The sequence below is a fragment of the Aethalodelphis obliquidens genome, unplaced genomic scaffold (genome assembly GCF_003676395.1).
Source record: "Aethalodelphis obliquidens isolate GAN/ISIS:26980383/991018 unplaced genomic scaffold, ASM367639v1 scaffold44, whole genome shotgun sequence".
NCBI lineage: Eukaryota > Metazoa > Chordata > Mammalia > Artiodactyla > Delphinidae > Aethalodelphis > Aethalodelphis obliquidens.
Genome location: NW_020837988.1, coordinates 7,920,403 through 7,933,120, shown reverse-complemented (window position 1 = coordinate 7,933,120; position 12,718 = coordinate 7,920,403).

The following is a 12,718-nucleotide window of genomic DNA, read 5'->3' as shown; positions in this document are numbered from 1 at the left end:
CTGCTAGTTCGGTGAGCCAAGCCAGCCAAGGATAGGACCTTCACCTTCTGGCCCTGAGCTGGGCATCCCACACCAAGAGCTGAGGCCTGGCCTTATGCTCAAGGTACGAGTGGTGGGGCCGCCCCTGGGCGTTTGAGAAAAAGGAAGTGTGTCCTTACTAGCCTTAGGCCCCCAATACCTTCCCTGAGCTCTCTGCTCCCAGCCCCTCCTATCTCCCACCCCACAGCCTCGGGCCAGGCCTGCCCAGCCCTCACTCATGATGGAGGCAACAGTCAGCAGCATCGACTCCCTGAGGAGGGACCAGGAGGTCACCACCCCCGGTGGGCTGCAGGAGAAGCAGGAAGCAGCCTCTGTCCCTTGGGAGGGCTCCCGGCTGCCTGGGAAGATTCAGCTGACACACAAGAAAGGTCTTGTCTCCCAGGCCGCGAACTTGTTGAATCCAGGCCTTCATCGCCTGGGCCTGGCACAGCAGAGGTGCTGGATAGCAATCCAGAGACTAAATAAATACCACTCTTAGAAAGCCAAACCAGTACCTGGGGCCAAGAGTGAGCTGTGTGCACTGACACGGGCACGCAGCGTGGAGAGGACAGAGCGAGGCAAGACCTTTCCAGGGAGGCGGCGCTGCAAGAGAGAGCCCCGGGCTCTGGGCTGTCTCCCTATGCTGTGTGACCTTGGGCAAGTCACTCACACTTTCTGAGCCACGGTCACCTCTAATTTAAAACAGGAGTGAACGTGAGGCCTGTCTGGCGAGGCAGGTACCAGGAGCAAGACGGAGGATGCACGCCACCGTGCTGGGGACATGGGAATGCTCAGGACAGAGTGACGGTCAGGCCACCGGAAGCAGCAGATGGAGGGCGGGGGGTGGGTTGCTGGCCAAGATGAGCGATGACTCTTGAAAGAGACTTCCAGTTCATGGCCCCTGGCGGGCTCAGGCTGAGCCGGAGCCAGAGGGCTGTGGGGACAGTGGGGCCGAGGGGAGTAAGAGGAAAAGGGGCATCTGTGGTCGAAGGTGGGGGGTAGTCTTTAGGAAGAAAAACCCCTCCCCAGTTCACTTCGGTTGGCTTGGAATCATTCTGGAATGTGGCCCCTGAGAATGGTTCTCTCCACTGCCCAACCCCCCACAGAGAGGACACTGGCAACTAGTGATTCATCCTACACTTGAGCAAGGGATGCTGCTTGAGTAGGGGGGCAGGTAAGGTCCAAACAGAGGTGATGCTGGGCAGGGCCCGTGTGTCCTGGTGGGCTGCAGGCTGTGGGCAGGGGGCTACAGGGTACAGGAGCAGCGACTGGAGTTTTGTTTTGTGCTCTATGCTCAGGGATAACCTTGTCGCCGAAGAGCTGAGCAACTGTGTCAACCCCCTTGGCGTGCTCGAGCGGTGAGCGATGGGGTGTTAGGAACGGGGGTGCAGAGGCTGTGAGGCACCTTCCCGGCCAAGCCGTTCTGGCCGCGCAGCCCCACAGCGACCCCTGCTGGCCACGATAGGAACATCACCCGGGAAGCCGCTGCCTGAGCGGCTGGCGAAGTTACGTTCCTATTTTCCTTCCTCTGGAGCACAACTTCCTCTCTCGCTTTAAAGGAGGTAGTGCCCTAACGGGGCCTGAGGCAAAAAGAAAAAAATGTGCACCGCATGTATACTTCTGAAAATATCCTCCCGTGTTTTGACCCAAGTGGAAAAAGTTAATAAATGCTCCATTTTTAAAAAGACTACATAAAACCCCACATCTCCCAAGCTGTTAGCTCACCTATGTCAACACTTATAAACCCAGTTGGGGACACAAGAGCCACGTACGTGGGGTCATTAAAAGAAACAACGGCCTGTCTTTGTTTAAAATTTTGAATTTTTTGTTCATCATGGATATTTTTGTTTTAATAAAGATCTTTTTTTTTTTTTCTTTAACAGTCAGGCTTTCTTTTGTTTTTTGGGCTTACAGGATCTTAGTTTCCTGACCAGAGATCGAACTCGTGTCCTGGGCAGTGCAAGCGCAGAGTCCTAACCACTGGACCACCAGGGACTTCCCAGTAAAGATTTTTTTAAATATTGTATTTAAATATTATTTCCTTTGTTTACTGCCCCCCCCCTTAAATTTTGTGCCCCAGGCAAGTGCCTCATTCATCTCACCCTATTCCCAGAGCTTTCCTAGAATATCCTTTCGAGGTACCACAGCTGAAAAACACTCATCCTTGACCTCAAAAAGTGCCCCCTCCACACTTCCCACGGCAGTAGGTTTCAGAGTGGCTCAGCTGATACCTTTGATAAAAGAATTGCCACGCCAGGGTAAGAGTTTGGACTTTGGCAGTCCCTTAGGGTTGGAGACACTGGGTCAGAAGGTTTTTGTGGCAGGAAACAGAGGTCCACTCAGGCTCCCAATGTGAGAGGGGGCTGGGGAATTCCCTGGTGGTCCAGTGGTTAGAATTCCATGCTTTCACTGCCAAGGGCCTGGGTTCGATCCTTGGTTGGGGAACTAAGATCCCACAAGCCGCGCAGCGCCGGCCAAAAAAAAGGAAAATCAAAGTGAGGGGTGCTGTATGGTGAAGGACAGACATGCTGAAAGAAGGGAGTCAGGCCTCCGGGAGTCAGGAAAAACCACATGGCCCGGCCTCGCTAGAAGGAGGGACCCCAGCCCAGCTGCCCAGGGGCCTGGGAACTGGGTGGTCGCCTGGGAGAGGACAGCTCCAGGCCCCATAATCTCCCGGCCCTCAGTGTGGGCCTGAGCATCCCCACTGCAGTGTGCACAGTCCCTGGGGCTCCAGTCCTCTGGACCCAGCCTCTCAGCCTTCCACGGCTTCCCACTGAGGAATCAGCTCTCAAACTCCCCAGCAGAGAGATGCTGTTTGACCCCACACTGTGTTTGTGGACAAAGCTCTCACTTGAGGCCACTGTAGAAGCCACTGGCTGCCCTGGGTGAGGTGCCCACCTGTGGTCCAATCGGCAATGGCCATGTGGTAGGGAACGTGGCGAGTGCCACAGTACTAGCACCAAGGGCCAATTGCAGTATTTCCCAGCAAAGAGAGACTCCATCCCCAGACGACTCCCTGTCACTTCAGTTTCTTGGTCTTAGATCCTCTCTGTCGTACATGAAACCCTCAACCCGGAGCAGTCAGCCGCCACCTCTGACCATTGTCCTTTTCTTTTGTTGCCCTCTTGTTTCAGGCCTAACCCCCACTGTAGCCTCCCTGCCCTCTCCAGTCCATCCTCACAAGGCCACCGGCTCAGTCTGCTGGGGACAAAAGGGGCCCTGTTCCTCCTCAAGAGTGTCCAGTGGCTCCGATGACCTCACAAAGACCTCACAAAGACGGTCCAAGCTCCTCAGCCATGGGGCGGGGGGGGCCCACAACCTGGCACTGATACACTTCCCTCATCTGAACTGTTGGTCATTCTCCTGCCAATGCAGGAGACACGGGTTCGTGCCCTGGTCTGGGAAGATCCCACATGCCGCAGAGCGGCTAGTAAGCCATGGCCACTGAGCCTGCGCGTCCGGAACCTGTGCTCCGCAATGGGAGAGGCCACAACAGTGAGAGGCCCGCGTACCGCAAAAAACAAAACAAAACAAAACAATAAAAATAGCATTCACGGGGGTTCTGCATGATTCCAAAAGCAACATATGATCACTGCAGGGAATTTGGGGACAAAAGGAAAACACAAAGAAGGGAAAATTACCTGTGATCCCGCCAAGCAGAGGCAACCACTGTTACCGTTTTGGTGTAAATCCTCGCAGCCTTGTCCCTACGCTGGCATACATCACACCTGGCATACATCACACCTGGCGTACATCACACCTGGCATACATCACACCTGGCGTACATCACACCTGGCGTACATCACACCTGGCGTACATCACACCTGGCGTACATCACACCTGGCATACATGTACTGCGTTTTTTATTAAGTTGGGATCATCTGGCACGTGTTTGTTTCACAGCAAGATCTCTTTGCTTACATGGAGCCTCCTGGAGCTCTTACCCAAGTAATGGTTTATGTTGGGGTCACACAGTGACAACAATGACAGCTGACTCCATGGTGGCACGCGTGCTAGACATGTTCCCAGGGATTCTGGCTGGTCCCCTGTTTGAAACGACCCAGGGAAGGAGCCCACCATCTCCTCCCAGGCAACCGCAAGGCCTTCTCTACAGCCTGCACCTTCCACTCCTGCCCCCTGCGTCCTCTTCTCCACTCAGCACCCAGCGGATGCTTTTACATGTGAATAAGATTGTGTCAGCCCTCTCCCCGCCCCATCAAAACCCTCCACAGTTTCCCACAGTCACACTCAAACAGAATGCAGAGTCCTGGCCTGGCCCACTGGGTGGCACGATTTAGCCCAGGGCCCATCTCTCCAGCCTCAGTTTCCTCTCTGTGCTCCAGCCGCACTTGCCTCCCTGCTGTTCCTGAGAGGCACGTGCACATTCCTGCCCCAGGGCCTTTGCATCTGCTGTTCCCTGTGCCAGAATGCTTTTCCCCTGCATCATCCCATGGCTCTGTCCCTCCCTTCACTCAGGTCTCTGCTCAAACATCACCTCCTTAGAGGAGCCTTCCCTGACCACCCCTCCAACACAACAGCCCTGTCTCATCCCTCTCTCTTTGCTCTGGTCTAGGTTTCCTATGGCTCTGATCATGACCTGATATTGCACTTTTGGACTGTCCGCTTCCCTCATTAGCGCAGCCTGCCATGAAGGCGTGGACCTCGCCTGCCAGAGCTGGCCTAGGATGAGATGAGTGAGGCACTCGCCTCAGGGGCAAAGCTTACAGGGGCACCCCAAACCCCCAAGAATCAAGAGAAATCATATTTTAATGCAATTGTTTGGTTTGTTTTTGGCCTTGCCCCCTCGGCTTGTGGGATCTTAGTTCCACGACTGGGGATTGAACCAGCGCCCTCAGCAGTGAAAGCACGAAGTTCACTGGACCGCCAGGGAAGTCCCCCCTTTTTTTCTTTTAATTTTTGGCTGCGTCAGGTCTTCATTGCGGCACCCAGGCTTCCTCTAGTTGTGGCGAGTGGGGGCTACTCTTTGTCGCGGTGCGCAGGCTTCTCATTGCGGTGGCTTCTCTTGTTGCAGAGCACAGGCTCTAGGCGCGCGGGTTTCAGTAGTTGTGGCACGCGGGCTCAGTAGTTGTGGCTTGTGGGCTTAGTTGCTCCGCGGCATGTGGGATCTTCCCGGACCAGGGATGGAACCCGTGTCCCCTGCATTGGCAGGCGGATTCTTAACCACTGCGCCACCAGGGAAGTCCCAATATCTTTTAAAATAGAAATTAATGCCCACAAAATCCACGATGAAACAATATCAACATTTTTAATGAAGACAGGATCTGTCTTCCTTGCCCTTCTGTCCTGTTTAGAATCGTCCAGCCACAGCTGATGCTCGGAAACAGTCCCTGGATGAGTTAGGAACAGCAGGGGAGAAAACAGAGCTGGGTGAAAGCAAAAGACCAGAAGCAGGTGGGCAGAGGGAGGAGGGACAGAGAGGAGGGGTCTCCCCCGAGAGGGGCCAGGCTGGGAGTCCTGAGGAGCCCCCTGCCTGGGGAAGCAGTGGGGGGAGGAGGTCAGGTGGGTCCCTGAGAACAGGGCAGGGATCAGAGACAGTGAGTTTGTTAACCCGAAAACTGGGTTCGCCTCTTGGTGGGTGTTGAGTCAGAAGATACAACCAAGTCAAACAGCAGGAGAAGGAAGGATTTATTACTTCCAGCAAGTAAGGAACATCGGGGATCTTTCCTAAAGCGCAAAATTGGGGAAGTTTTAAGCTAAGCGTTCATGCATATTCATGAAGGGGGGGGGGTTGGGTGGCGTATGCATATTCATGAAGGGGCTCGAGCGGAGAAGAATTAAAGCATCCAATGGGGGCAAAGGACAACAGAGTCCAAGCTTTAGTTGATTGAAGTCACCGGGGTCAGAAACGGACACCAGCATCATTCTTTAGGTTCTGGTTCATCTAGTGGCTGAGCGCTCCAGGTGGGTTAAATTCTGCAAAACAGCTCAAGAAAGTGCTGCAGGCTCATCTTTACCATTGGAACAGAACCGGGAGTCTTTACAACTGATTCATTTTCTTTGCTATTGTTACTTCTCTTGCCTGATAATGTTTTCCTGCATTCTTTTGTTCCCTTAAAATCATTACTTACTGAGACCCGTTGAAGCGCAAGCATCGTGGCCGGGCTTAGATCGCAAAATGGCGTAGGCCAAAAATGGCTTCTCTTCTGTCAAGAAAGCCATGCCTGGTTCTCTTTCTCTGGGGACCCCCTACCCTATCTGCTTATAAGTTGGGGTTCTTCCAGGAGAGCATGGAGCTCTGGTGAGGAAGGTCAGAGCTAGAGCCGGTGGTGGTTGGGAAACTTGAATTACTCATCATGTTGGTTTCCTGTAGCAGCTGGAACAAATTACCACAAACTGGGTGGCTTCAAACAGCAGAAATGTCTTCTCTTGCAGTTCTGGAGGCCAGAAGTCCGAAAACAAGGTGTGGGCAGGGCCGCACTCCCTCTGATGGCGCTGGAGGAGAATCTGAATGTTGGGTCCCCCCCCCCCAATCAGTATGTTGAAACCTAATCCCCACGGTGGGGGGACTTGGAGGTGGGGCCTTTGGGAGGTGATAAGTCATGAGAGTGGAGCCCTCATGATGGGACTAGTGTCCTTATCAAAGGGACTCCAGGAGCTGCCACCCGCTGCAGTCTGTCTCCGCCCAGCAGCCCAGCAACGATTTCTTAATCATGGCCGCAGCTCAGACCTGTCAATGGCCTCTGGGTCCTAGATGGGTCCTGGGACCCCACAAAAGAAGGACCCCACTTGGGACTTCTCTGGCAGTTCAGTGGTTAGGACTCCGCATTTCCACGGCAGGGGGCGTGGGTTCAATCGCTGGTGGGGGAACTAAGAGCCCACAAGCCATGGGGCGGGGCCAAAGAGGAAAAAGAAGGACCCCACAAAAGAAGCAGCTGATGGGGGAGGTTAAGGAAGTCGAGTAGGGACCTGGGATCTGAGAGCGAGGGGAGCTGGAGGGAGAGCGGGAGTGTTTCTAGACTTCACGTACACAGCTTCTTACTCCCGAACTGAGATCTGGGCCATGGTGGGGAGCCCAGGTGTTCACACACAGGAGGAGCAGTGGGTCCCAGCTCGGCTTCACTTCTACAGGAGAGGCCCGAGGCCACCCATTTCTGGGACCTGGAAAGGCCTTCGGGAGCCTTGAGACAGGAAAGCTCCTGGGAACAGTCTGTTTCTCAGGGCCAGATGGTGGGTGGTACCATTTCAGACCAGGGTCAGGGGAGGCAGGCTATTCCCGTCTCCCCTGACTTACTGTGCAACCGCGAGCAGGTCTCACCCTCAGTTAAGCCTCAGTTACCACGGTCGAAAGTGAGGGGCCAGATGACCACTGGGACCCTGCTGGCTCTTGAGTTGTTCCTTCTTCTGCTGAACCGAGTCTGCTCTGGGAGTTACTTCAAGAGGCCCCAGGGGGGCGCAGTGGTTAAGAATCATCCTGCCAATGCAGGGGACACAAGTTCGAGCTCTGGTCCGGGAAGATCCCACATGCCGCAGAGCAACTAAGCCCGTGCACCACAACTACTGAGCCTGCACTCTAGAGTCCTCGCGTCACAACTACTGAAGCCCACGCACCTAGAGCCGGTGCTCCGCAAAAAGAGAAGCCACCGCAATGAGAAGCCCGCGCACCACAAAGGAGAGTAGCTCCTGCTCACCACACCTAGAGAAAGCCCACGCACAGCAACAAAGACCCAACGCGGCCAAAAATAAATAAATAAATAAAAATATTTAAAAAGTTATAAAATATAAAACTTTTTCCTGGTGTTTTTTATTTGCTATTTAATGTCATTTATGAATGCCATTTACTTTAAAACAAAAGTTTAGGGACTTCCTGGGCGGTCCAGTGGTTAAGACTGCACCTCCACTGCAGGGGGTGCAGGATAGATCCCTGGTCAGGGAACTAAGATCCTGTATGCTGCATGGCTTGGCCAAAAATAAAATAAAATAAAATAAAATAAAAGTTTAAATTATTAGCATGAATTTTAACAGTTCATCTTCATATTGTGCACTGCCAGGTTTTTTTAGTCTTTTTTTTTTTTTTTTTTGCGGTATGCGGGCCTCTCACTGTTGTGGCCTCTCCCGTTGCAGAGCATAGGCTCTGGACGCGCAGGCTCAGTAATTGTGGCTCACGGGCCCAGTTGCTCCGCGGCATGTGGGATCTTCCCAGACCAGGGCTCGAACCCCTGTCCCCTGCATTGGCAGGCGGACTCTCAACCACTGCGCCACCAGGGAGGTCCTCTACTGCCAGTTTTTAAATGCTACTGGAAGAGCACGAAACTCACCTGCAGAATCATCAAACTTACACAATTGGTAGCTCATAGTTTGATACATGCATATGACTGTGTGTCATTCTTACTAGAATGAATGGTGAAACACTGCACAGAACTAAATAAAGTGTTTTTTATTTCACGTTATTTTGTTTTTTGTTTTGTTTGGCCACGCGGCATGTGGGATCTTAGTTCCCCCATCAGGGATCGAACCTGTGTCCCCTGCATTGGAAGAGCAGAGTCTTCACCACTGGACTGCCAGGTAAGTCCCTATTTCGCGTCTTGATGCTACTAAGACTCCGTATGGAAGCCGGCGGCTCCCTCAACACACCTTGTACTCATTAAGATATTGGTTTAGTAGATGCCTCAATGGGGTCCCAAGACTTTCTCTGGATTTCTACTGTCGGAGTTCCTTAGGAGCACATGGCTTTTCATCAGCCTGATGTATTTCGATTGCCAACAATCATTTTTCTTTTTGAGCTTCAAATTGTTACAATTTGGCCAGTGGGACTCCCTTCCAGCTGGTTCCCGTGTCCTTCTGACATGACCCCATTAATCTTTGAAAGCTGCCTTGCTTTCTGCCCCAAACAAGATGTCCCAGGCTCCCCATGCACTTTCCCTGCCCCAGGCCTGGAGCAGCCATTTCTCCAGGGAGCCCTGGTTCCAACAGTGGCGCCTTCCTTCTAGACGCTGAGATCTGGATGCTAGGGGGCTCATCGTAGTTTTAATTGGTGTTTCCCTAATTACTGGTAAGGTTGGGCCTCTTCTCCTACCTTCATTGACCATTTTTACTGATTCTTCTATGAATTATCTGTTCCTAGGCTTTATGCACATTTCTCTTAGATTATTTTGCAATTTTAAGATTGACTTGTTGACCCATTTTTTTCGTTTCTAGATATTGGTCCTTTATCAGTTCCATGCGGTGGAAATATTTTCTCCCATATGCTTGGCTTTTAACTTTGTCTAGGGCGCCTTTTATGGCACAGAAGTTTGCAGTTTTTATGTCACCAGATCTGTCCATCTTTTCATGTATGGCTACTGGGTGGAGCTTCTGGGCAGGGTGTCTTCCTAGGGAGGCCTCGTTGCCTCAAGTTTAATGGCACAAGTCAAACAGCTAGTAAGTGGTGAGTTGGGTATACCTGAGTATTTCCACCAAAGCGAGTGCCCTTTCATCAGCCCACAGGGCCCTCCCAGGGGGGAGAGGGAGGGAAGATGCAGTAGCGATCCAAGGCCTGCAGATTGAGCCCTGCTGGGACGTGGGATGTAACATGGGCAATGGAGTAACATTCAAAGTCCATTCCCAAAGGTCAGTTGGAATGACCAAACCCTGGCTGAGACAAGGATGACCCAGAGGGTGACCCTGATGAGGGGTGAGAAGAGCATGTGCGTGGAGCAGGCTGCTGGGAGGGAGGTGGGGATTTCAAGGCTGCCATGGGGGAGGAGACGGCACCAGGAGGAGACAGCTGAAAAGTATCCCTGGGGCCCCAAGGCCTGACCACATCAGACCCTGGGACACTGGATGCCCCGGCGCTTCTTTTGGGTGGCAGGCAGCTCTCAGGGTGCCTGGGGTCTTGCAGCACCTGAGCGCCCCTATAGAGGGTCACATGATGACCTGAAAGGCAGGCAGGTTGGCGGGGAGAAGAGTTACAGAGGCTGTAGCATCTTACTAAGACTCACAAGCCCTCTTAAGAGGGAGCCTGAGGGGCTTCCCTGGTGGCGCAGTGGTTGAGAGTCCGCCTGCCGAGGCAGGGGACGCGGGTTCGTGTCCCGGTCCGGGAGGATCCCACGGGCCGCGGAGCGGCTGGCCCCGTGAGCCGTGGCCGCTGGGCCTGCGCGTCCGGAGCCTGTGCTCCGCAACTGGAGAGGCCACAGCAGTGAGAGGCCCGCGTACCGCAAAAAACAAAACAAAACAAAACAACAAAAAAAGAGTGAGCCCGAGGCCTTCTGCCTGTAACCTTTAGACGGGACTGCCAAGTTTTCTGCGGAGAAGGCAGGTAGAAGGAGGAAGAGGAAAAGTGGCTCCTCTGAGCTCTTGTGATCACAGGTGGCGTTCCTTGGTGCAGTACCCCTTATCGACACTAGGTGGCAACTCTGCACCATCAACGCCAGCTGCAGGTGAGCGGGAGATACCGGTTCCCTTCTCAGGAAAACCCCTCAGCTTCACCCCACCCAAGTCCGTTCTTTCCTGACTTTGTCCCGTGGAGCCCGTGGGTGAGAGGAGGTAAACCTGGAGCATAAATGGAAAGGAAATGTGGGGTCTTGTGTCCACCAAATTCTGGAGAGAGGGGATGCCTTTCTCAACAGTCCTCACCATTTGGCTCTCCTGGCCCCCTCCTCCTGGCTGGGTCTCTGAACCCTTAGTAGCCTCTTCACTGGCCTCCCCATCTTCGTCCAAACCAGTCTGATATTGTATATGGTCCATGATGGCCGGAAAGAGGGTTGGCCTCGGGTCCAGCGCCCGCCTCTGGGCTCCACCAGGTGTGTGGCCTTAGGCATAGCCCTAAACCTCTCTGAACCTTGACAAGAAAGTCAGCATCCCTTCATTCAATAGAACTTCATTGTGTTCTAAAAATTTTTAAATCTCAGCGAACAAAGAGACCCCTAATATTTTACTCCCCAGGACAAAAACAGGGACATCCTTGAAAGGTATGTCATCAGAGCCTTTTTGAGTTTGTGAACGTATGATTTCAGGGTCCTCTGCCCTTTTCTCTCGAGGGTCATGATATCTCATCTTCTTGATCTGAATGTCACGAGGGGTCCTCGAGATTGCTCAGATATGAAAGGAAGCCTGTCATTCTGCAGAGCTGGGGAACCGGCCGGTGGCGGCTCCTCTCTGCTGCCTTCCTGCAAAGCAGTGCATACAAAGGACAAAGCTTCTCATTTTAAAACTGAGCGTGTGGCCTTTAGTCACAAAGCCTGTTTCCTCGTTGTAAAACTCTCCCTACCTACCTTGCAGGATTGCTGTCAAGATTTAAAAATGTAATCATGTCTGACAAAGCACTTTTCACAGAGGGCTCCGTGAGTGTAAAGTATTAGGATGCAATTTCCCAGTTTAAAAAAACCCTCCGTTGGGACTTCCCTGACGGTCCAGTGGTTAGGACTCCACGCTTCCAATACATGGGGTGTGAGTTTGATCCCTGGTTGGAGAACAAAGATCCCACATGCCACGCAGCCAAAAAAAAAAAACAACCAAAAAATCTTCCATTACTTACAAGATAAAATAAAAACACCTTCCCCTGATCCATCAGAGCCTCCAGCACACGCCCACCTGCCTTCCCAGACTTGTCGCCGCCTGTCATCCTCCCAACACATCCTGTGAGGCAGCCAAACCACGGGAGCAGACGTTTCCCTGCCGTAACCAGGGATTCCTCACTCCTGTGCCTTCCTTCTTGTTCTTTCCACCCGAAACTCCCTTTCCTCTTTCCTCTCTGTCAAGATCCTCCCTACGACTTCACACCTATTAGAAGAAAATTTTAGACTGTTTTTCAGTCAGTTATAAAAGTAATATGTGCACACGGTACGAAATAAAAAGCAAGTCTCTGTTTTTGTCTTCATCCCCCTCCTCCAAATGCGAGGTCATTGCACACACGTACTTCCAGAAAGTTTTTGTGGCTCTACCAGCATGTACGTGTATATTCTCTTTAAACGTAGGTAAATGGAATTATACAGAACACACACTTGCTCTTTCCCACTTAACGTATCTTGGACGTATTCCAAATGAGCACAGAGAGAGTGGGCTCCCTGCTTTTAACAGCTGGGTGACATTAGTACAAATTATCCCCCTGCTCTATTTAAGACCCTTCCCTCGGGCTGGACAGGTGCTATTGCAGCCAAGGCTGTGGTAAGCATCCCTCCACCCATGTGGCAGGGCAGTGTGCCATGTTCCTATGGGGAGAATCCATGACATCCCCCCCCCACAGGAATCCCTCCCCTGCTGGGCCTCCTACAGAGCTTTCCTTGGAGTTCCAGGGGTGAGCACAGAGCTCAGGTGTGTGGAACATTTGCCAGAGTCTACAGTCAGATGGTGGCTAGGTTTAAATCCCAGCTGCTCTCCCTACATCTCTCTTTGTCTCAGTTTTCTCATCCCTACAATGGAGATGATAATCATGGTATCACTTCCGGAGTTGTCTCAAGGATAACATGCGATAAACTATCACAGCACCTGGATCACGGAAAGGACTCGGGATGGCTAGCTGCCTTAATCTTCCCGTCATAGTGCCTCCTGTACTCCATCTACCCTACAGAGTACCAGCTCTTTGCATGTGGGCCCTGGCCTTGTCCTCTCTGCACCCCACAGCTTCCCGGGATGCGGATGCGGTGGGTGCACAATAAATGGTCCTTGCCCGTGCTACAGAGGAGCAATCCTCCAGCTTTGCCCTTGGGGAGGGGAGGAGGCGAGATGCCTTTCTCTGGATGTCCGCAGCACTCCGGAGGCCCTC